The sequence below is a fragment of the Gopherus evgoodei genome, chromosome 15, assembly GCF_007399415.2.
Source record: "Gopherus evgoodei ecotype Sinaloan lineage chromosome 15, rGopEvg1_v1.p, whole genome shotgun sequence".
NCBI lineage: Eukaryota > Metazoa > Chordata > Testudines > Testudinidae > Gopherus > Gopherus evgoodei.
Window position 1 is genome coordinate 1,272,264 of NC_044336.1, and position 23,710 is coordinate 1,295,973.

At 46.1% G+C, this 23,710-nt stretch overlaps 1 protein-coding gene and 2 pseudogenes across 1 annotated transcript in view; 1 reads left to right on the plus strand and 2 right to left on the minus strand.

The window, feature by feature from the left end:
- The window catches only part of LOC115635683 (zinc finger protein 239-like), an 811,791-nt gene that overhangs the window by 450,762 nt on the left and 337,319 nt on the right, over positions 1 to 23,710 (minus strand). The gene's annotated exons all lie outside the window — the stretch shown is intronic.
- Positions 1 to 23,710, plus strand: part of LOC115635664 — a 1,110,108-nt pseudogene that overhangs the window by 188,440 nt on the left and 897,958 nt on the right.
- Positions 1 to 23,710, minus strand: part of LOC115635418 — a 63,674-nt pseudogene that overhangs the window by 31,594 nt on the left and 8,370 nt on the right.

Genomic DNA, 23,710 nt, shown 5'->3' on the forward strand with positions numbered 1-23,710 from the left:
GATACAGCCTTCTGATAAATGATTGACAAGCATTATTCTTTTCCAAAACAAGGCACCTTTTTATTGGTGCAAATAAGAATCCCTAATACAATAACAAAACTAACAATCCCCTTATTGATGTTACAAACACAAATTGTGTATAACAAGTAAAAGAGCACCTCAAATCATATTACCTTACTGTTTGAAATGATTCTAAGTGGTTGCACCTTGTTACAGATGGCCAGTCTGTCCTAGGTTGCTAAAAGCAGTTTTTAAATGGCTTAAGTCTCACACATTTCTTTCTCTATCAACACACACTCTTACATCTTTAACACAGACATATGCACGTACTCACTAACACTATACTATGCTGTACTATAATTATAATTGGCAGATTTACTCTGCCTGCTGACCCAGGACTCCTTCTGGTGTCCCTGCTTGCTTCTGCTGCCTTCTTCAGGACTCCCCTTGTCCACTCTTCTCTCCTCAGCTCTACCTGTACTGTTTGCTACCCACTGACATCGACTTTTATACTGTCCTGTCAAAACATTCTAGATGCCTTTTTTCTCCCAGTATACTACATTCACGTTTGTTTGAATGGCCTGGTGTTTTTTGTGATCTTCACTGCACATGCTCAATACCAACATTCCAAACATTCCAGAAATGCTCAGTACCATCATTTACCTCAGAGTTATGATCTGCTGACCTCTCTTCTACTTTTGGTTGCACATATTCCATAAATATCATGTGACCTGCAGCTTCCAATAGTGGAGTGACTCTTGCTTATTCAAAATGAAGTCTCAGGAATTTCTCTGCTATCATCTCCTCCTTCCCGAAACAATTAAGCATATATTCAAGCCAAAGAGCATATTATTTTATAGATATGCCACATATAGCATATTGGATTTCATAAATACAATAAAAACAACAATGGAGCATTAGGAAAACCCTCGATTTTAAGTCTTTGAGAGGCAGTAGCTACAAATAAAATGTTCTTAAGATTCAGTGTATTTTAAATGCTTTAACAGTACATATTTTGCATTAACAACTTACCTGATACATTTAGCAAAATAAATATATATATATAAAAATGAAACAGACGCAAACATCCACATTCACACACTTACCCAGACTTTTGAAGGTAACATGAAAAAACAGGGCATGAGGATAAGAGTTGCCCAAGATTTTAGGAGACATTTTCATGATTGTTTGAAATATTTATTCAGTGAAAACTTTGTATCCATTCTTTGTTAGTTGTCATGCATTTACCCATGTTAAAGCACATCATACATAAGCTCTCCCCAATCTCATTAGGCATTACATTCCCACTGTTATGTTTCTAGTCACTTTTTCACAGAAGGGCAGAAATACTAAATACATAAATACTTCCAAAGGCATCGGGAGGAATGGGTATACATACAGGGGCAAAACTGCAAGACTGGTCATAACTGACTCAGATGAAGAACACTGTACCATAATCAAAATCTCCTGGTCTCTATATGTCTAGCGATATTTTAGAGAAGTACCTCCAAAGCAACACAACTTTTGTTAGTGCCATGAGACACATCGGAGCCTCACAGAATAACAGTGACTAAATACCTAAAAGTAAGATGGGGAGCAAAGACATTGAGAGAATTGTGCTGTGACACTGCTGCAAAACGCCAACGCCAGACCCTTTGGACTAATAAAAAAAGCCCTGTGATATAATGAAAATATCAGCATCTTTACATTTGTACCAATATTTTATAGAGCTATCTGCAAAACAATTACTCCACCCACTCACCCACCCCATTTTATTTTTCAATCACACTGAAACGGTCCCACAGAATTAATTGCCCTGTGCAGATATAAAACTTTACATTGTATAGAGCCTTTAATACTGTAACTTCTAGCACCACCTCAGTCCTCTCTCGTACAACGTTATGATTTTGTTTTATTGAAAGAGGCAGTGTCTGATTAAATGAAAATGCCAATACAATGTTTAAAAGAGAGACTATCCCAACTTAGGGAAAAAAAAAAGCATTAGCTTGTTTTTAAAATTTTGCCTAAATGAATTGCTCACTATGAAGAAACACCTATCAGAGAAAAACTTCTCTAAATCTCTTTACAAATACAGGACGTATGACTTTTAATAGGCTCATCATTTTGTGAATTGTGAAGAAAATTTCAAATTCTGGGATACTGTATTAAAAAAACCACCCACCCACATTTATAGGGGGATTTTACAATCAAAACATGAAATTTTAAAAGACAGGGACAGCCTGGCACTGTCATCTAAAGAAACATGCCCCTCCATGCCCACCCAACACCCCACTTCTTCTTTACCTGACTTTTCTTTTATCTACAACTACCACCTTCTGCTAACCACACAATTTTTAATCACGTCAAATAAAGTTTTAAAATAAACAATCCTAACTTTTAAAAGATTAACATGAAAAAACAGGGTATAGGGATAAGAGAGCTGGCTTGGATTTTAGGGGAAATTTGACCTTTGTTTGAAATACTTTTTAGTGAAACTACTGTATGCATTCTTCGTTAATTGTCAGGCTTTAGCACAGGCATTTGTGACACAGAAGCTCTCCCCAGCTTCGTGAAGCTTTAGTCCCCCTATTGTTTTGCCAATCTTTCTAATCACTTTGTCCTGGACTATCAGAAATAGTAACAATAAATAAATAAAATAACCGTAACAAAATCATTGAGAGGATTACATACTTGGTGATACTTTGTGGTGGTATTTGTCAGAGCAACAATTTTTTTTTATCATTACATTGAAGAAGTCCTAAAGAGTAAAGTTTTCCCTGTTCTTATATAACGCTTTACATTTTACTTTTACACAATGTGTCACCTCAGGCTAGTTTACACTAGAAGTGCTGGAATGGCATAGCTGCACTGATATAGCTGCGCTGCTGTAGTGCATCCGGTAAAGATGCTCTTAAGTCGATGGGTGAGAGTTCTTCCATTGGCATAATAAAACCACCTCCACAAGAGATAGTAGACACTGGCACTTAGGTTGGTGTAACTTAGGTCGCTCAGAGGGGTGGCTTATTCACACAGCTGAGTGACATAAGTTACGCTGACAGTGGTAGTGTGTACAAACCCCTAGATATTTTACAATGTCAAATAATACAAGACAGTAGATGGTAGAAGTGAGAAATTACAGAAAACTGTGTTATGGCGAGTACAGCTGTAATGCAGAGAAACTAAGAGGGAATTAAAAGGCATAGTTGAAGTAGAAGGTGGTGTAATTGAAGAGGAGATTTGAAGCAATGGGAGCCAGCTGGTTCAGGGTACACCACTTCCCATAAATCCTTCTCCCCCCACCCCCATACAAGAACATAGGGCTCTTTTCAGTGGAACGGGTGTGTATGCCTTTTGTTTTTAATGAACTGTACCCTTTCAACAAGTATAAACTATAAAATACAAAACAAAGTGTTCAAATGTCTTCACCTTCACTCCTTCCCTTTTTACTATGGTCTCCATCCCACTATGCACTGACCAGAAGTTGCTCCTTACCTGGGAGGAGACCAGGCCTTTTAAAGCATTGTCCCTAAAACTATTGGCTTAGAAAGTACTGTGCAACCATCATATAGAAGAGGACACGCCATTCAAAAGGGTCTGTGAGTTAAAGATGGAGGCTCCTCACAGTCCCTTGAATTAAGTCTCGCCAGCACTGGCACTCAAAGAGCTCATGAAGAGACACCAGACAGAGGAAACAATGGGAACGGAAGGAACCAATATACCCTTGGCACAACCAGTGCGTGCCACTCTGGAAGCATGTCATGGAAGCAGGGCAATGGGGAGAGCAGCTGATGAAGGTTATCAAGACAGTGCAGAGGGGAAGCATGAGGCCAGACTGCTGACCCAACTTTGGTTTAACACTCCAGATCCCAACCAGGATATCCCAATTCAAACAGGGGGCGGGGGGTTGGAGAGGGCTGGTAATAGGACCTGGCCATGCTAGCTCAGTGGACTCACGTGTTCAGCTTCCAGCTGAAAGGTCAATGGAATGAGACTATCCCAAGGCAATTTTAAAAAAAACAAAACACGTGATCTGAAGAGGTCTCTTGACACACAAAGGAAATATTTTCAAGCACAGTATAAAAACTAATATGATGCCCTTATCTGCATTTCTTATTTTAAATCTCTCAGCAGCTGAATGATGGTTCTTTAGAGACCTGGGAGAATGTGTCCGCTGAAAGCCATGAAGGAACAAACAGTTTGGGCCTGGTGTGCTTTTGTCCTGGCCCAAAACCAGATGCTCCGTAGGCAGGAGTGCAGGAACAGTTTTTATAGTGAGGGAGTTGAGAGCCATTGAACCAAACTGTAAACGCTGTATATAATGGAAACCACTTCAAGCCAAGGGGTGTGGCAGCACCCCCAGAACCCCTATGTCTGTAGGATACCAAAAGAAAAGGGGATGCTGATTCTATAGATACATACTATCTAACTCTGAGGAAGAAATCTTGCATGGAGGCTGTGCTAACCCACAACTAATCAAACTGTTATGCTTTTGATTGTACAAGTTGCCATAAGATATTTGTGCCTGTTTAACCGAGGAATACTGTGCTCAAGCAGTGGAGTGGGTGAACAATGTGACAGATGCTAGAGACCCAGATAAAGTGTTAGATAAAATAATCAGACCCTCAGATAAATGCTTAATGCAGAATCTTGAACCTCTTCTTCCTTCAGCAAATTACAAAACCCTGTTGTGAAAAATAAATAAATAAAAGAACTGTTTGTAAAATAACTAAGTTAGAGGGTGCTTTGGGAACAAAACTGCTGATGCAAAAATAAAATAAAAGTGAGGGGGGAACGGGGGTTGTAAATAAAATGTCAGTTGCAAATGCCAGTGTGAAGCATGTTTTTCATGGGGTGCCCCATTGTCACATGAACCGATCGCCACTGAGCTATTTGGCTCCTCATGCAAATCCTATGAAAACACAGCCCCATGCCTACAGCATCTGAGGCATTGCTTTGCCCCTAGCAGGCCAGGAAGCAACTTGAAGATAAGAATCGAGACCTGAACTTGATTCAATATTCTATGGGAAGCCAGAGTAGAGACTGAGGGCAGGCCTGAGTTGTCCATACATAGCCTTTGTCGAGAGAAGTGCTGCAGTGTTCTGTACTAGCTGGAATTTCCTAAGTGCTGACGCTTTCATTCCCAGGTCTATAGTACTGTTGTAGTCCAGCCAACAGATGACAAAGGTGTGAACAACTACTTAGGCCAGCTTATTGTCCGACAGGATGGGACAGAGTCCTCTAGTCAACTAGAGATGAGAGAAAGCATTACTCACAGGGGCAGCTATGTGAAAGCTTAGTGTCAACAAGGAATCCAAGAATGCTCCCACGCTACATGGGGAATTGGCCAATTGCAAGTAATTGATTTAGATGTAGGAGCTGATCACAGGACATTCAGAGCTTTCTGAAATGTAATACTCAAATCTCATCACAACATGGAAATCTTATCTCAGCCTCCTGCTCTGCACGACTCTGTCCCAGAAGGGTGGTTCCATTCTCTGCTTTGACAACCATTACATATCTACCATTACATTATCCACATCACTGAGACTGCGGGAACCAACAGAGATGTCATTCACTTTGCCCATCCCTAGCTAGAACACTTCTGTGGTTTCTCCCCTGTGTGGATTCTCTGATGTGAAAAAAGGTAGGTGCTCCGAGTGAAGGTTTTCCCACACTCGCTGCACTTATAGGGCCGCTCTCCTGTGTGGGTTCTCTGGTGTATAATAAGGTCTGAACGCAGACAGAAGCCTTTACCGCACTCGGGGCATTTGTAGGGCCTCTCTCCCGTGTGGGTTCTCTGGTGTTTTCTAAAATGAGATCGATCACTGAAGGTTTTTGCACAGGTCAGGCATAAATAAGGTCTCTCTCCCGTGTGGGTTCTATGGTGTGTAACCAGGTACGAGCGCCTCCTGAAGCTTTTCCCACACTCGGGACATTTGTAGGGCATCTCTCCCGTGTGGATTCGCTGGTGTGTATTAAAATGTGACTTGTCACTGAAGCTTTTCCCGCAGTCGGGGCATTTGTAGGGTCGCTCTCCCGTGTGGGTTCTCTGGTGTATAACTAGGTATGAGTTTCGACTGAAGCTTTTCTCACATTGTGGGCATTTGTAGGGCTTCTCTCCTGTGTGGATCCTCTGGTGGGTCTTAAATTGCGATCTATCACCAAAGCATCTCTCGCAGATCAGGCATTTGTAGGGTCTCTCCCCAGTGTGGGTTCTCTGGTGAATGACAAGGTGTGAGCTCTGACTGAAGCTCTTCCCACACTCGGGGCATTTGTAGGGTCTCTCTCCTGTGTGGGTTCTCTGATGGGAAGTAAGGAGGTGGTACTGAGGGAAGCTTTTCCCGCAGTCAGTGCATATGTAGGATTTCTGCCCCAAGTGGATTCTCTGGTGAAGATTGAGGTCTGAGCTCTTGCTGAAACTTTTCTCACAGTCCGGGCACTTATAGGGGTTTTCTCCCATGTGGATTTTCTGGTGAATAATAAGAACAGATCTCCAACGGAAGCTCTTCCCACACTCACCACAGGTGAAGGGTCCCTCTCCAGCAGGGATCCTCGGTTGAACAATATCTCTGATTTCCTCTACTCTTCTGCTCCTCTGGGTGGATTTACCCCATCGACCCCCTGGCTGGTTTCTCTGCTGCCTCTCTGGCCTCCGCTGCCTCTCACAGGCTTCTCCCTGCTCAGGTCTCTGGGAAACATGCCCTTCAGCTCTTCCCGATACCATCATGTATGGTTCTACTTGATGAGGACCTTCCTGCTGAAGATTTTCTTCGTTGTTCCCACTCACCGTCCCACCACCTGCTGGGACAGAGACAAAATCCAGACAGGAATCACTCCATTTGCCGGGCAGACAGAGAACAACAGAAAGAGGTATGGCACAGGGGGAATATACCCCAATGACTACTGGGGACCAATAAAATAAGATTTGAATCACCTCCCAAACCCTTCCTCAGACAGGAGAGAGCTGGTGACCAATTCCACCTCCTTGTCCCATCTGAATATTGATGAGGGCAGCAGCTATAGGGTTACACAGAACTGGTGAAACTGCCCAAGAATAAAAATATTGATTTCTGAGTCAATTTAGTTGTCACCTCACCTGTGTGAATGTTTCTCAGGATCTCTTTTTCCTCGTAACCCTGGAGATCAGGGACCCATGGCTTCTCCTCACATTCCAGACGGGAGATCATGTCAGATTTGGAAATTGGAAATCCTGCTTGGGGGGCAAGGAAACAAGTGTTGATCTTGTTCATTAGGGTCAGAACTGTTACTATTTCGAGATCCATGATCTAAGCAGAAAAACCCAGAAAGGCTCCTTCCTCTCCCTCCCCCAACCCTACAGAGACTGCGCTATACATCGTAAAGATCCAATGAGGCACTATTCTGGAGCAAGGGTTCAACCACTCTGCCTAGGGAATGGCCCTAACTTATTCCCATGAGGAGCTGAGCATAGTTGCTACACTCTTTAGGTTTCTGGTGTACAACCAAGTCTCCATCGCTGTCAATTTTAACCCCTCCATCACTTCTCACACACATATATGCCTCCACAACACAAACCAGAGCAGGAAAACATTAAGGGCTGGTAAAAAAAAATCCACACCTCTGAACGACTTAGTTAAGCCAACCTAAATCTCTGTGCAGACAGCAATAAGTTGATGGAAGAATTCTGTCGATCCAGCAACCGCCTCTCAGGGAGGTAGATTACCTATAGCAATGGGAGTTCCCCTCCCATTGCTGTAGTACATGTGTACACTGAAGCACTACAGCAGTACACCTGCAGCTGTGCCACTGTAGCGTTTTAAGTGTAGACACAGCCTTAGGGAACTAAAAGGAATACATTCAGGACATGGAAGGAGGCCATGTCTCCAAGGAAGCATACATGAAAATAGCACAAGCATGTAGGGACAAACTCAGGAAAGCCAAAGCAAAGAATGAGTTATAGCTGGCAAGAAATGTCAGAGACAACCAAGAAGGGGTTCTATAAACATGTCAGGCAGAAAAGAAAGATCAAGGACAGTGTGGGTCCACTGCTCAGTGGAGAAGGTGAGCTGGTAACGGAAGATGATAGGAAGGCAGAGGTGCTCAATGCCTACTTTGCTTCTGTCCTCTCACAAAAAATAGCATGGATGATTAGCAAAGTTACCATAGATAATACAGGGGAAGGGTTACAGATTAGGATAAGTAAAGAACGTGTCAGAGATCTTCTGCCAATTAGAATGAATTCAAATCAGCAGGGCTGAATGCTATTCACCACAGGCTGCTGAGGGAATTAGCTGAAGAAATCTCAGTCACTGGCAATAACATCTGCAAACTCATGGATGACAGGAGAGATCCCAGATGACTGAAGCAGGGCTAACGTAGTGCTCATTTTTAATGGCAGGTCTATACTATGGCAGAGACTGACACTCTGAGATCAATCCACTGGCGGTCGATTTAGTGGGTCTAGTAAAAAACTGCCAAATCAACTGCAGATCGCTCTCCAGTCGATCCCTGTACTCTAACCCTGATGAGAAGAGTAAGAAAAGTTGACAGGAGATTTTCTCCCGTTGACCCCACGCGGTGTAGACCCTGCAATAACTCTACCTAAGGTACGTCAGCTCCAGCTATATTATTCACGTAGCTGGAGTTGTGTTGCGTAGCGCAGGTTGACTTACTGTGGAAGTGTAGACATAGCCTGAAAAGGGGAAAAAAGAGGAGTCAGGGAACTATTGACCTGTCATCCTGACTTCAATACCTGGGAAGTTACTAGAGCAATGTATAAAACATTCAATTTGCAAATACCAGGAGGATGAAATGGTGATCACTAGCAGCCAGCATGGATTTACCAAGAAGAAATCATTTCAAACCAGCTTGATTTCCTTCTGTGACAAGGTAACTAGTTTGGTGCATGGGAGAATGCAGTGGACATAATATACCTGGACTTCAGCAAGGCTTCTGACAATCCCACATGACATTTTGATAAGTAATCTGAAGAAAAATGAGCTTGGTAGCACTACCATTAAGTGGATACATAATTGGTTACACAACCACAAACAAAGAGTAACTATTAATGGAATGATGTCAGATTGGAGGGAGGTCTCAAGAGGAGTTCAACAGGGATCTGTTCTGGGCCCAGTGTTGTTTAACATCTTTATTAATGGCCCAGCTGTAAGTACAGAGAGCATACTGATCAAATGTGCAGATGACACAAAGCGGGGGGAGGGGGAGAGTTGCCAACACTTTGGAGGACAGAGCTAAAATTCTGACGGATCTTGACAAATTGGAGAACTGGACTATAGACAACAAAATGAAATTCAACAAAGACAAATGTAAGGTGCTAAACTTAGGGAAGAGAAACCAAATGCACAAATACAGAATGAGGGATAACTGGTTTGGCAGCAGCAGGGCTGAGAAGGATCTGGGAATTGTGGTGGATCACGACCTCAACACAAGTCAGCAATGTGATGCTGTTGCAAAAAAGGCAAAGCAATTTTAGGTTGCATTAACAGAGGCATAGTGCAAGTCAGAGGAGGTGACAGTTCAGCTCTATTCAACACTGGTTAGGTCTCAGCTGGAGTACTGTGTTCAATTTAGGTCATCAATGTATAGAAAGGATATGGAGAAACTGGAAAGGATCCAGACGTATGTGATCAAAGGGATGGAATGCAAGCCATATGAGCAAAGGCTGAAGGAACTGGGTATGTTTAGTTTGGAAAAAAGGAGATGAAGCGGGGACGTGACAGTGATCTTCAAATACTTGAAAGGTTGCCATAAAAAAGATGGAGAAAAGTTGCTCTCTCTTGTCACAGTGGGAAGGACAAGAGGTGGTGGGCTCAAACTATAGATAGCGGATTTAGACTAAATCTCAGGAAAAAGTTCCTAACTATAAGAACAGTCGGACAATGGAACAGATACCTCGGGAGGTTGTGGAAGTACCTTCATTGGAGGTTTTCAAAAGGAGGCTGGATAGCCATCTGTCTTGGATGGTTTAGACACAACAAATCCTGCATCTTGGCAGTGGGTAAGACCCTTCTGGTCCCTTCTAACCATATGATTTAGGCTGTGAGCTCTTTGGGTGGGGACTCTCTCACTGTGGGTCTGTGCAGTGCCTAGCTCAAGGGGGCAGTGATCACTGATTCGGGCCTTTAGGTGCTGCCTAAATACGAGTTGCCGAGAAATAAACAGAGGAACTACCACCCAGGGCCTGGAAAGAAAATCACTAGACACCTGCCCACAGTCTGGAACAGACAGCAAAAAGCTTCCTGTCATGGGAGTCATGATGGAAGAGCATTAGGGCACATCCAATGGCTGGTCACTGGTCATTCAGCCCTTCCCATCACCCATGAGACCTGTTCTGCACCCACAGAGTCCTGAGTCTGAATGCAGTGTGAGACACAAAGATTAGCCTTCCTCTCTCTTCTCCCCGGCCACTGCAGCAATATACCCCACCAAATTCGTCTGGACCATAAATAAACCCTTGCTCAGCCCCATGACACTGCCCCATGCCCTTTCTAGCAGGTGGAAGAGAATTGAGAACATCTGGGGCCTCCCACTAACAAAGCTGGCTGAGGCAGACCACAGACAAGATGAAGTGCATTTGAAAACTGGCCACTGGGGACCTGGGCAGAGCTATCTCAGAGGCTCCAAAGAATGTTAGCCCTGGGAACAGGAGGAGACAATGAGTTTGTCCCACTTGAAAACCTTAGTTATGGGAAAGCTAGCATTGTTAATGTCCCTGCATCTTCTTTCCTGGGGTATTGAGAGGCCAGTCTCTCACACAGGAGATCTGGGACTATCATGTGAAATCTGGGGGACCAGTGAAGAACCATGCACAGAAACTTACCAAGATGCTCCAGAGACAACCCCTACCTCCCGCAACACACACACACACACAGTTTCTAATACCCAAAGGGACAGGAATCCTTACCCAGCGAGGTCACAGTCTCATAATTCTCCTGCATGACGCCCCAGTAAAATGCTCTCTGACTCAGGTCCAGCAGAGCCCACTCTTCCTCCGTGAAATACACAGCCACTTCCTCAAAGGTCACTGGTTCTACTGTAGACATTTCCCTTCCCTTCCCTCTGGGGGAATGGGACAATCTAGACTTGGATGTTACTTTGCAGCCTGTCAGGGTGAGAAGGAAAATTAGCCCATTTCACACCCCAATTCCCCCCAGGTTCTTTCTCTGCAGACACATTCTAGACTCTGCCATGTTCCCACGTTTCCCCAAATGGTTCTGCAAAAATTTTCAAAATCTAGCCTTGGCAGTTCATACTCCCTGCACCTCTGGCCTTGCTGCATCAGTTATGAATGTAAAAAAAATGCTTGAGCCCGAGCACCTCTTATATTACAAATTAAGCACTGCCCAAAATCCACATTCATTTCTCTCAATAAGTTGTCTGAGATTCCAAAATACTCAGCCAGAAACATTTGGAATTCATTTCTGAATGCCTTTTATTCAGGTGCCTGAACACAGACTTAGAAACCTACCTTAAGCTCTTGTATTTCAAGACCCTGGCCTGGTCACTTTATTCCAGTGCAGGTGCCACCTCTCCCACCAGGACTAATCCGACTGAGGCATTGTTAAAACCTCTGGGTAACAGAGATTTAAGTGAAGTCAATGGGACCACTCACATGGCCAAAGACAAACATATAAGTGTTTACCTGATCAGATCTGAAGTTAGTACACACATCATAACTAAAAGAAAAAAAATCAGTGTGTACGCACAATGGAGATTTACCAACCCTTATAACAAAGAAATATCAAAACAGCTCTTTGAATATTATAGAGATGTGAGTGTCTGAGCCAGAAATTCTGTCAAATGTAGTTTCTAGCCAAAATTTTTAACATGCAAGGGCTGTTGAAAATTTGATTAAATTTTTTTATGCATAGTGCTTCTTTCTCAAAAACAGGCTGGGTGTCTTTTCCTCAATGTTCCTACAATAAATTCACACCTGGACAGAAATTTTCAATCCTAAAGATGAGCATACGATTTGCCAGACTGAATCAGACCCAAGGACCATCTAGTAATTCTGAGCATGTTAAAAGGAAAGGAACTGGTCCCTTCATGCTGAAGTTGTGCAGCCAAAGAGCAGAATCCAAGGAACCGCTTTGGGGATCCCCCTGACACTGTCCACAGGGCACCATATTCCCCCAGCAGCGCCGGCATCAGGCAGAGGCAGGAACTGGCTTTTCCTCTCCCCGCCCCTCGCCTTGTCCAGGAAAGTCAATCTGCCCCGGGGTGCTGCAGGGAATGGGGCTTGGCAGGGCTGGGAGCCGGGAACCTCCCTCCCCACTGATTGCTCCTGATGCCCCTGCCAGTCTCTCCCCTGCCCCTTCTCCCCTCCCCTCGGGCTGGGAGACTCGGTCCCTGGCCCGGCCCCGGGCGTTCGCTCCCCGGAGCTGGCTCGGCTCCTGCAGGCGCTCAGGGGGGCAGAGCCTGGGGCGGGAGGCAGAGAGCAGCTCTGGGACTCGCAGACCCCCGCCCCCCAGGAGCAGAGCTGGGGCGAGGAGGGGCCGCTGGTGCAGAATCACTTTCCTGCCCAGCCCCAGCCCTTCCCCCGGGTCTCGCCCCTCACCTGCAGGCTCCGGCTCAGGGGCTGGTGTCGGCAGTGCCCGGAGTTGCCCCCGGAGAGAGTCCCCCCGGCTGGGCACAGAGGGGCGCTGGGGAAGGGCTCTCCCCGCACACACCCCGCTGGGCAGCAGCAGCGGCTCAGCCCGGGCTCCCGGCTCACAATGGAGGCGGCTGCAGCGTCTGACCCGGGAAGCTCAACCCCGGATCTCCGGCGGAGAGCGGCAGGCTGGAGCCAGGCGGATGCTCAGTAACAGCTGCTGAAGCCGCTGCCCTCACTCTGCCCATACTCGCGCCAGACTCTGTTACAGGTGTAACGTCAGTTTGAGCAACCCTCCCGTTTTGCAACTAGCTTCAGTTTCTGTCACATAAGAAAACCATCTGTAGGAGGCAGCAAATCGTACGCAGAAGTGAGGGCAGAGAGAGGGCAGCGGCGACAGCAAGGGTTACTGCGCATGCTCAGTTCATCTGCGCATGCTCGGTGCAGCCAAAGTCGGGAATCTGGAGCGGTCACTGTTTCCGTCGTTACACCGGCAGCCAAAAGGGGGCAGGGGGGTGCTCAGGGAAAGGCAGTGCAGAGAGAGGCCGAATCATGGTCCAACGTCCAGGCGCTGCGGGATGGGGCCGAGGACGGGGCCCCGGGATGGGGGCAGAGAGGATAAAAGTTAGTGCAGACAGGGTGAGCTAGCTGCGGGGGCTGCCAGACGGGGGGGCTTCTGCTCCTGGCTGGCTGGAACATCTCTGGTCCCCCTCCCCTGACCTGGGTGTTACAGGCGCAGTGTCACGCCGTGCGTAGACAAGGAAGCTCTTCCCTGTCTGAACTGCCTGCTGAGCTGCTGAAGGAGGCCAGAATCAGTGAAATATTGTTGTAAACCACACACCCACACCACGTACAACGCACACAGAGAACACAACGCACACGCACACACAACACACAGAGAAATCATCATTTTCATCTGGTTTGAATGTTTAAAAAAAAATCTTCAGCAATTTCTGTGGCTGTATCATGCAGGCCTCATAGCAGTTCACTTGTTTGACTTCTTGGAGTTCTGATTGCCAGGATTGGCCTCCCTTTCCTGTAATCCACTGTCAGTGTAGCTTCACTCCTTTTAATTATTTAATGTTTGCAATTATTTTTAGCTCATTGCTTTTACTACTCCAACATTTATTTTGGTTCACATTTTGTGCAGATGAATCGAATGTTGCTACTTTAATTATTATAATAGCAAATAATCATGAGCAATATAATTGTTAAGATTAATAATTAATATTAAATTATGCCAATAGCTTAAGCAATCGCGTCTCACAGTGAGTTCTAGTACAACACTTCCTGTGTTTTACTGTGATTTTGTAATATGCCATTTTTCTCCATAGTACAAGTTAATTATTTGTGATTTATGATCACATGACTGAGTTCTTGGATTGTCATCAGCATACAGGAGTTGCCATTTTCTTTGATACAGTGAGGATTGCCTTTCTCAGTTATAGTTTTGCCTTTCTTTGCAACACCCTTATGCTTTTTTCACATTGCACCACTTGTGTGTAGAACTAACTTCCCAATGTATTCAGTAAGGGCACTGTACTATCCTGTATGAAATTCCTTTCAAAGGCAAATTTGCACTGTAATTTTTATTAAATATAGATGTACACTATCAAAACTGTATGACTTGTGCACCAAAAATTATGAACTTTTAAAAAATAAATATATTTTGGGTTCTTTTTGTCCGCCTTTTTGTTTCTGATCCTTTAGGGTGCACTGGTTTCATATTTTCAGGCTTTTTTTTGCTGCAGCCATGAAGGACTAGAAACTTTGTTGTTGTTTTTTTAAGGAAAGCTGTGTTGTTCAACCAATCCTTTGATTCCAGTGTTGTCCCTGACCCTGTTCTCCTTCCCTCGGCAGTATGTTGTGATCCACCTTCCACGTGCCTGCACAAGGATTGTGGGTTGTGCAGGGCGCTGTGCTCCCCAAAGCATCCCTGTCCATTCCAGTGGAGGCATCAGGGTTATTCAAAATCTGCTCTGGCTGCAGAACGTGGTGCCATGCAGAAGAGTCAACAGCAGAGTGTGCTGCCACATGCACAGGTGCAGTCACAGACGTGGTGGCTGGCACAGCTACTGGTGGTGGAACTGAACTATCCCTGCTGCTGGCCCATGCATTCAGCATCTGCTCCAGGATCAGTCCTGTTCCACGTTCCTACACTCTTAATCCAGGAACTTCTTCACCTTCTTGAACTCCAGGTGCTCTTTGCTCCTGCGTGCCAAAATCCTGAAAAGGTCCTCCATGTTCCTCAGTGTGGACCAGTTCTAGCACCCAGAGTCCTGGGTGGGAGGCTTCGCCTAGCGCGGAAGTGCCTGCCGGTGGAATGAAACAGAAAGCATATTAATTGTATGCTGCAAGGGGAAAAAAATAAAGAATCCCCCCACTTGGCTTTCTGCATCTACACATGGCTGTGGATTGCAGTGTTTTGAAAGGTGTATTTAATCCTTTATGAATTCTCCTGTGCAGACCCTTCTACTTCTGGCATTGGGAGAGCCCTACCCACACATCATAGTAGGAACATTCATTTTATTTAAAAGAAAAAGAGTGTTTAAAAAAAAGCTGCCCCTGGCTGAGGGAGGGTGGGCTGAGGTCATGTGAGGGCACAGTTACCAACTGGCTCTAACTTTGTTTCCGGCTGGGGAAGCCATAGAAGATATACATGGGTGGAAGATATAATAGGCCAGGGAAGGCTAAGCCTCCCCAGCTCAGGCTATGTGGCTCCTCCCATGTTCTACTCTGAGGCCCCACTCTCCCTCTCTCTCTCCCCCAAGGCTGTCGGGGGCTCAGCTTGGACTGGTGGCCTGGAGCTTGGGGCTTGGGACGGCTGGTGGCTTGGCCCTGGGGTGGCTTAGGCTGGTGCTTGGGCTGCCCAACAGCCCTGGGGTTGGGCCAGTGCTTGGGCTGGCTGGGGGATTGATACAGCTGGGGTAAGTGGATTGGTGCTCCTCTGGCTGCGGGGGGAGGAGGGGCCTTGGGGCTCCAGCAAGTGAGGGGGACGGAAGGGGCAAGATTTTGGGTGGAAGGGGTGAGGCCAGAGGCTAGCACCCCAAAAGGAGGGGTTTCACATGCTGCCCATGAAGATATAGATATTTTGGAAATATTAGAATGGAAGAAGGAAGTAGTTTTCCAGGCAAATGGTGGGATCCCATCATCTTATGCAAAGGAGATATTTAGGTGATTGAACAGCATGTGCGCAAATAAAGTGGTTCTACTGGAGGGGGGCTGGGGGGAAAAAGTTGTCTCTACCCAGACAACTGAACAATCATTTGGAATTCCTGCTTCCGAGGGGAAAATTGAGTTGTTGGAGTAGGATGCAGAGTCTTGCAAGTGGCAGAGTGGATTCCCCTCCCCCTCATCCTCCCACAACAGCCTGGAAATCCAGGAAGAGGCAGGAGGTCCAGAAAGTCCAGGAAGAGGCAGCCAGTTAAGAATGTCTGCTGCATGAAATGTCATCTGGCAGAAGTGGAGGAAAATCAGGACAATAAAATAGGCTGAGTGGACAACAAACAATGAGGACCACAAAGAACTTCACCACTCTCTGAAACCCAATGGACTTATACACCTGTGTGGTATGGGACTGTGCAGAACTGCGGTTTGCTAACCGAAGTCTAAGCGTAACATGACATTAGTGTTCTTGAGTTGCCACCAAGCTGGCTTGCAAAGACATGCACTCATGCCTCCAAGGCCTATATGCCTTTACTTGTTTTGCTAGCTATAATTGCAAACAGAACTTGTCTGAGACATTAAGGTGTTGTGTCTACATTTTTTTTCTCCCTTTGGCAAAGTCAAAAGTCCTTGAGTTAGGAAATGCCAGAATGAATGCTGCCCAGGAAACCTTAATTCAGTCCACTTCTGCCCATGCATTATGCTGCAGCTTTAATTACACACAGAAGAAACCATCTGTGAATAGTTTGGTATAAGTGACCTGGCAAGCATCACATAGGAACTCAGTGGGAGAAGCAGGACTAGAAACCAAACCAAGCTTCCCAGATGGTAGTCAACTGCCCTAACCACAAGCCCATCCTGCCTCTCATTGAAGGCTTGCCAAACCTTCCAACTTCTGCAACAAAAAAAGGCAGCAGTCCCACAGACAACAGCCTCCTTTACTACACAGTGGATTCATCTCCTGAGCAGCTCCAGCCTATGCACTGACTGAGGCAGAGATCTTGTGAAAAAAAAATAATACAGGTTCATGTAATTAAAGACTGTATCATATTACATATGCACAAGGGGGCCAAATCAAGATGGCATGCCCAACATTTATTCTGGAATTTCCTCCCTTGAGAGTCCTTGACTTTGCAACCTTTAAGGATTAAACTTTGTATTTCCTAATTTTTAATCATTTACTTTATTGATGAGAGCAGCCTTAACTAATGCTAAATGAGAGGTTTTTTTGTTTGTAAATATCATTTTATAATAGAAAGAAAATCTTCTATATGTGTGCCATTTAAATAATAAAACACTTACATTTATGGGGTTCAATGCCTATTTTATTGCCACTCTTATCTTTGTGCAGCTCCATATTTTACCATTCAGTGTCTCGTTGACCAATATATTGGAAGTCATTAAATTAAATTGTATTCAAACAAAACATATTTTAAACTTCAAATGTGCTGCAATTTCTATGACTTAAAAATGCGTAATGGAAAATGGAATAGGGACTTAGATCTCTAATTTCCTGGGTTGGTTAGTTTTGGAAAAGTAAATATTGAGAAAGCCAGAGATCACCCCCAGTTTGTAAAAAGCAGCTAGCCAATCTCCGTAAGAAGAAGCTGTAATGTTGTACCTTATTTTCATGTGCCATCCAGTCCCCACCCAAAGGGCCCTGCTGCTTTCACTGCAGTACCGCTGGGACCCTGCTTTGTATCAATGGGTGTATGTGTGGTGGGGGAGTCAGAGGGAAAACAATTAGCAAAGGCAGCCATTGCCATGACAACCAGGGTCATAGTGACCCTCCCCAAATGAGCAAAGGGGCTGGATGGGGGAGCACTGAGTGGCTGATTGTCTCTGCTGTCACAGTGGTTCTGCTCTGGCAGGGGGCACTGAATGTGCGCAGAGTGGGGAAAAGGCTGGCTTTTCCAGTGTGCTGTTTTTCCCAAATGTCCTGAAAAATCCACCCCATCCAAACACAGCCTGGGGATCCCTGCACACGCACAGCCATCCATGGCAGACATTTGGTTCCAATTCCCCAAGTGGCAAGTTTACCAGAAAGAGTTTCTGAACAGAGCTGAGATGTGGAGGTACCAACCTGACCTGGTATACCAGCCAGTTCTGACACCAGCATAACTATGGTCTTAAACTCTATCAGTCTTGCTACTGTGAGATGGTAATCCTGCGGTTGCATCTAGAGGCCTCATCAAAGGCCCAGAGCCCCGTGGTGCTGGGCCCTGCAGCTCAGAAGGAGACAGGCTGACTAGATGTCATCTCAAAATAATCTAAGGGGGGTTTGTTCTTGTTTGTTGGAGGGGAGGGAAACTTCCCTTTGGGTCATCAGCAGGGATGGAAAAGAGGTTTTCTGAATTTTAAAGCATGCACTCCTCAATTAAGTGGTTGTGACCCCCAGGTGGGTCATGAACAGGGATCCTAGGAATCCGTTTGCCATGGAAAAATGCAGAATTTGCATTTTTACAGAGAATCTTTTATTTTTACATTTTGTGAAAAAATAAAAACATATAAAGTATAACTCCATTTATCTGATCCTCCATTATCCAGCTCTCCATATTAGCCAAACCACCAGTGCACACATAGGAATATGGGAAACTGATATTTCATCCCTGCCTCCTATTGCTGACAGTCTGAGCCCCTGCTGATGATCCAAATTTTTGATTATCTGATCTGGCCCCGGTCCCAGTTAGATCAGATAAATGGGATTCTGCTGTATATCAATAAAACATTGGGTTCAACTGATACCTATACATATTAGGGCTAGGGAAATGAAAGTTCAGCCTTTCATTTTAATCACAGAAAAAATTGGAGTGTTAGGGTTTTTATTGGAGAATTTTTTTTTCCCCATAGTAAACTCAGAGTCCTGGTCATGAATGTCAGGAGGCCAAGCTGTAAGATCTCTGTGGCAGGGAACTGTCTCCCTGCCCCAGAGGACAGTTCGGAAGCAATTTGGGGACCAAAGAGTCAGGGTTGTGGATGCAGCTCCTGTTTCCATCCCTGTGTGTGGGCAGGCTCCGAAGGGGCAGGACTTTCTTTGGGAGCAGTGAGGATGTAGTTCCCTCCCCCAGTAATCTGGGCAGAAACAAGTTGGCTCCTTGTCCTATTTTACACCCCCCCCCCCCCCTACTGTGACAGATTTCTGTTACCAATCTGCCTGAGGCATCAGGTGATCAGGCTGAGGCCACAGGATTGTTTGGGAAGGAGATGATGAAACACACCAAGTGTCTAAGTTTTAAAGCTTTATTAATAAAATAACAGCAGAAAGTGCTGGGGGAGGGGGGTTCCTCACATCACTCAGAGGAAGGAAGAAAGTGTTAGTGCCCCCAAGTCCTAACCCACTTTCATACTCACACCCGCACTATACAAGGCTGGCCAAGCCTGGGTATAATGTCAGAAGAAGAGGGGGACGGATGGACCAAAGTTCTTGTCCTGGGCCCAGGTCGCCCGGGGTCTGCTGTGATCTCTGGCTTGCTTTGGCTTTCGGGAGGGTTTTTAAGTCTGTGTTCCATTGGGGGTGTTTTGTTTAGGGACCTCTGCTCCTGATGCTCTTTGTACCAGTTAAAACCAGCTTTTTGTGGTCTCCTTAACTTTCCCAAAACACACTGGCTAGACTTTGTTGTGTTTTGGAGGGTTTTTTGTGCTGGCCTTTGCTTGTCTCACTTGTTATGGACTGCCTCTGCAGGTCTATTTAGTTGCATCTTCCTTTCTCATGGCTGGTTGGTGGATTCCAGGCTCCCGTCTTTCTCGGCAGGCAGCCAAGCATCAGCTGTGAACTGTGGCTTTGGGTTGGAGTCGGTGCCTTATTTTCTGACTGAGCAAGCTGGAGTGTTGAGTTAACCCGTTCTCTGCTTTCTTCCTTCTTCCCCATCCACCTGTCGTACACTGCAAAGGAATCTTCCATTCCATACTCACACCTTCGACCCCCCCAAAATGCCCTGTGATGCTTGCAATAACATTAGCAATGTACAGTGCTGATCTGCCTCCCCTAGGGGGACCCCTTGAGGGAGGGGGCCATTGGAGTGTGACATTAGCTCGCATCCCAGATCTCCAACCCCACATCGCAGCAACAGGGATGCAGATTAGATTTATGTTCCAGCTAAACCAGGCAGTTAATACTGTTGCAATATCTAAATGTCTCCTTTAGGGATTTGTCAGGGTTCCCTCCCCTCTCTGAACTCTGGGGTAAAGATGTGGGGGACCCGCATGAAAGACCTCGTACGCTTATTTCTACCAACTTAGGTTAAAACTTCCCTAAGGTACAAATCCTTTCCTTGTCCTTGGATGGTATTGCTGCCACCACCAGTAATTTAGACAAAACTCCAGGAAAAAGGGCCACTTGGAGTCCTTGTTTCCCCAAAATATTCCCCCAACCCCCTTCACTGGGAGGATTGAGAATAATATGCTAACCAATTGGTTACAAAGTGAGCACAGACCAACCCCCTGGGTTTTTAGAACACTGAAAATCAATCAGGTTCTTAAAAGACAACTTTTATTTTTTTAAAAAAGTAAAAAAATCACACCTGCAAAATCAGGATGGAAGGTAACTTTACAGGGTAAATAAAAAGATTTAAAACACAGAGAATTCCCCTCTGACTCTGCTTTCCAGTTACAAAACAGGAATGAAATTACCTCTTAGCACAGGGAAAATTCACAAGCTAAAACAAAAGACGAGTTAACGCATTTCCTTGCCATTACTTACAATTTCTGTAATTTTAGATGTTTCATTTCAGGAATGTTTAAAGGAGATGTTTTACCTGCTTGGTCTCTCTCTCTCTGTCCAGAGAGGGAACAGAGAAAGAGAGCACAAACAACCTCCCCCGCCCCGATTTTAAAGTATCTTCTTTCCTTACTGGTCCTTTTGGTCAGGTGCCAACCAGGTTATTCGATCTTCTTAATCCCTTACAGATAAATGAGGGATTTTATGCTACCCTTAGCTGTATGATTATGACAGGATTATTGCCTGAATGGGGACAGTTCCCACCATTTGGTGCTATTGTTTTAGGCTGGCTACAAACTCAGGCAGACAAATCTGCATCAGTCTCACTCCCTTCACATTTTCAAAGGTTTCTTTGCACACTTGAGAGCTGGTGGGCATACTGTTTATTTTAAAGTGAAGTTAAGATTCTGGAGCACATTTATGTTTTTAGCAGGGGACAGAATTTAAGGAGCTGCTTGGGGAATCCCCCAACACTGTCCCCAGGGCAGCACATTCCCCTAGCAGTGTGGGGACTTGGCAGAGGCAGGAACTGGCTTTTCCTCTTCCTGCTCCTCACTTTGTCCCAAGAAAGTCAATCTGCCCCAGGGTGCTGCAGGGAATGCAGCTGGGCAGGGCTGGGAGCCAGGAACCTCCCTCCACACTGATTGCTCCCTCCTGCCCCTGCCATCTCTCCTCCCATCTCCCTCCTGCCCCTGCCATCTCTCCTCCCATCTCCCTCCTGCCCCCTCTCCTTGGGCTGGGAGACTCGTTCTCTGGTCTGATCCCAGGACGTTCACTCTCCTGGAGTTGGCTTGGCTCCTGCAGGTGCTCAGGGAGCAAAGCCTGGGGGGGTCAGGGAGGTCAGCAGCTCTGGGACTCGCAGACCCCTGCCTGAGAGCAGAGCTGGGGCAGAGTCACTTTCCTGTCTGGTGTAACAACACAAACCACACCGGCCCCAGCCCTTTTCCCCGGGTCTCTCCCCTCACCTGCAGGCTCCGGCTCAGGGGCTGGTGTCGGCAGAGCCCGGGGCTGCCCCAGGGGCTGGTGCCAGATCCCTCCCTACCGTTGCCCTTCCCTTTTCCTCAACAAAGCTCTTCCCTGCAGAAGTATCGGATTGCAACCTCCCCCCTGCAACTCACTCACAGGCTGAAGACAGGTCCCTGAAACTCTTCAGCTGCTGTGACACAAATTTGCCTGATGCCCAGGTGCCCCAGAACAGCAGGAAGCGGGACCACAAATAACACAGGCGACAAATGGGAACCTACCCTCTCCCAAATCCAGCGGTGCCAACCGGTCCTCTCCCAAACATCATGGTCCTTCTTGCTTCTTTACAAATGGGGCTTACTGAGCCATTGGAGCTTAAGTTTACAGCAAATCAACCACCCCACGCTCCTTCCTGGATTTTCCAGATTCTGTCTTCTTCCTGAACAGAGAGGATCCTGCAGAACAAATATACCCAAGCCTGCTGCTATCTAGGGCTCCAGGAAGCCCACTGGGCCATTGGGACTCTTCTGCTGTGAGGGATCCTCTGGGGCAAATCTGTGTCCCCATAGAAACACCCCCGACTCCCAGTGTCTCCTTATTTCCGTTGGCTGGATCCGCGGAGGGGAGGCCAGTGCTGATGTGGCCACAATATCTAAACTCACCTGTAAGTATCCCCTGGGGCCTAGCTTCATGGGAGTGGTGAGCTTCCCAGCTTTGTGCGAGCTGAGCTCCCCAGGCACTGAGGAGCACTTGCCTGAGCAGGAGGTTGAGATGTTGCTGAAACTGAATACAGCCAGGGAATTTGCTAGGATACCTCTGGGATGTCTGACAATCAGTTACAGGGTGGAATTCATGCTTGGAACAGGAACCAATCAATGGTCTGAAAAAACAGCTTTTGTGGGACTTTGTGCACAGCCCTGATGGGGGTGCCTGGGACGACGTGATTGTTATGAATTGTATTACATGAGCACCTCAAGGTGTTGAGAACCGGCCCCTATTGTCGGGATGCGCAGACCTCGAGAGGGTCCCTGCCCCAGATAGCTCTGTCTAAACAGAGCAGGCAGGATTATTACCCCCCATTACCCCCACACAGGGAAACTGAGAAACATACAGATTAGGTGACTGGCCTGAGGTGATACAGGGAGGCTGAGAGCAGTCCCAGCTCAATGCCACCACCAGCCTTCTTGCTACAGACTCCAGGTCTGTGACTCCCCGGCAAAATTGCTTAGAAGGGGAGTGGGTCAGAAATGACTGAACCCATAACCGTAACTCTGGCCCAGTTACACATGGGCTTACTAATTCTTTTCCTGGGCCCTCCTGGGGCATGCGTCTTCGAAGAAATTTTCTTCTGTAGTTAAGTCTGCGATTTGAATTCTTTTCTGCAGGGAGGGGCAAGCAGTTAGGGGAAGCTTGCAATCTGCTTTCATCTCTCTAACTAGTAACTTCTGGGGAAAGGCTTGCTCCTGGGGAAACAGACTCTGGAGTTTGCACTGAGATTCTTGAAGGGGGTGGGGAGAGGGAAGAGGGGGTTGCCTGCATGCTGTTTGTGACCACCTCTACTTCAGGACTGATGTATATAATGTAATTACAAAGTCCCAGAGCAATATGCTTCCTGGCAGCCTCCCTGTGGCCAGGTTCCCATCAGCCCCCGACCACTTATATGTTGAGGATCCCCTTTGATAATCCTGGGACACAGTAGTGTCCCTACAGCCAGTGCCCCCACACAGGTGTTTGTTACAGAATGTATGAACTGCAAGTGTATTCCTACATTGATGCACATGACCTGCGTGTTTCATTGTTTTCACACTTTTTATTGGGTAGCTTTTTTATTTAAAAAAAAACTCCTAATAACCCTGGGAGTTATTTTTTGCTAACATTTGCTACTTACATAACAAGTGGCCAGATGTCCAACAGCATTCAGCTTGTACATAGACCATCCTGCACACTGAGCTAGTCAGAAAATCTGGCCCCGCTTGTGGGTGCTTTGGCCCATAAAACTTCATGGGATGAAGTCTCCTAAGTCTGCTCCTTTCTAAGCTCGCACTCCTCTGTCCTCATCAGAAGTAACTTTGGGGTCTCCTCTCTTGATCCCCGTTACAGTAGATAGTGGCTCTAAGTCACACAGAGATGGTCCTCGGAAATCAGCCCTTGCTAGACATTGGAGAATCAGCATTCCATGTTTGATTTCAGTTGCAGACATCAGTGCTTAGATTAGTGCATAGACTTTGTGCTGGCTCTCTGTGCAGAGAGGAATTATAGTTGGGGCCTCCAAAAGA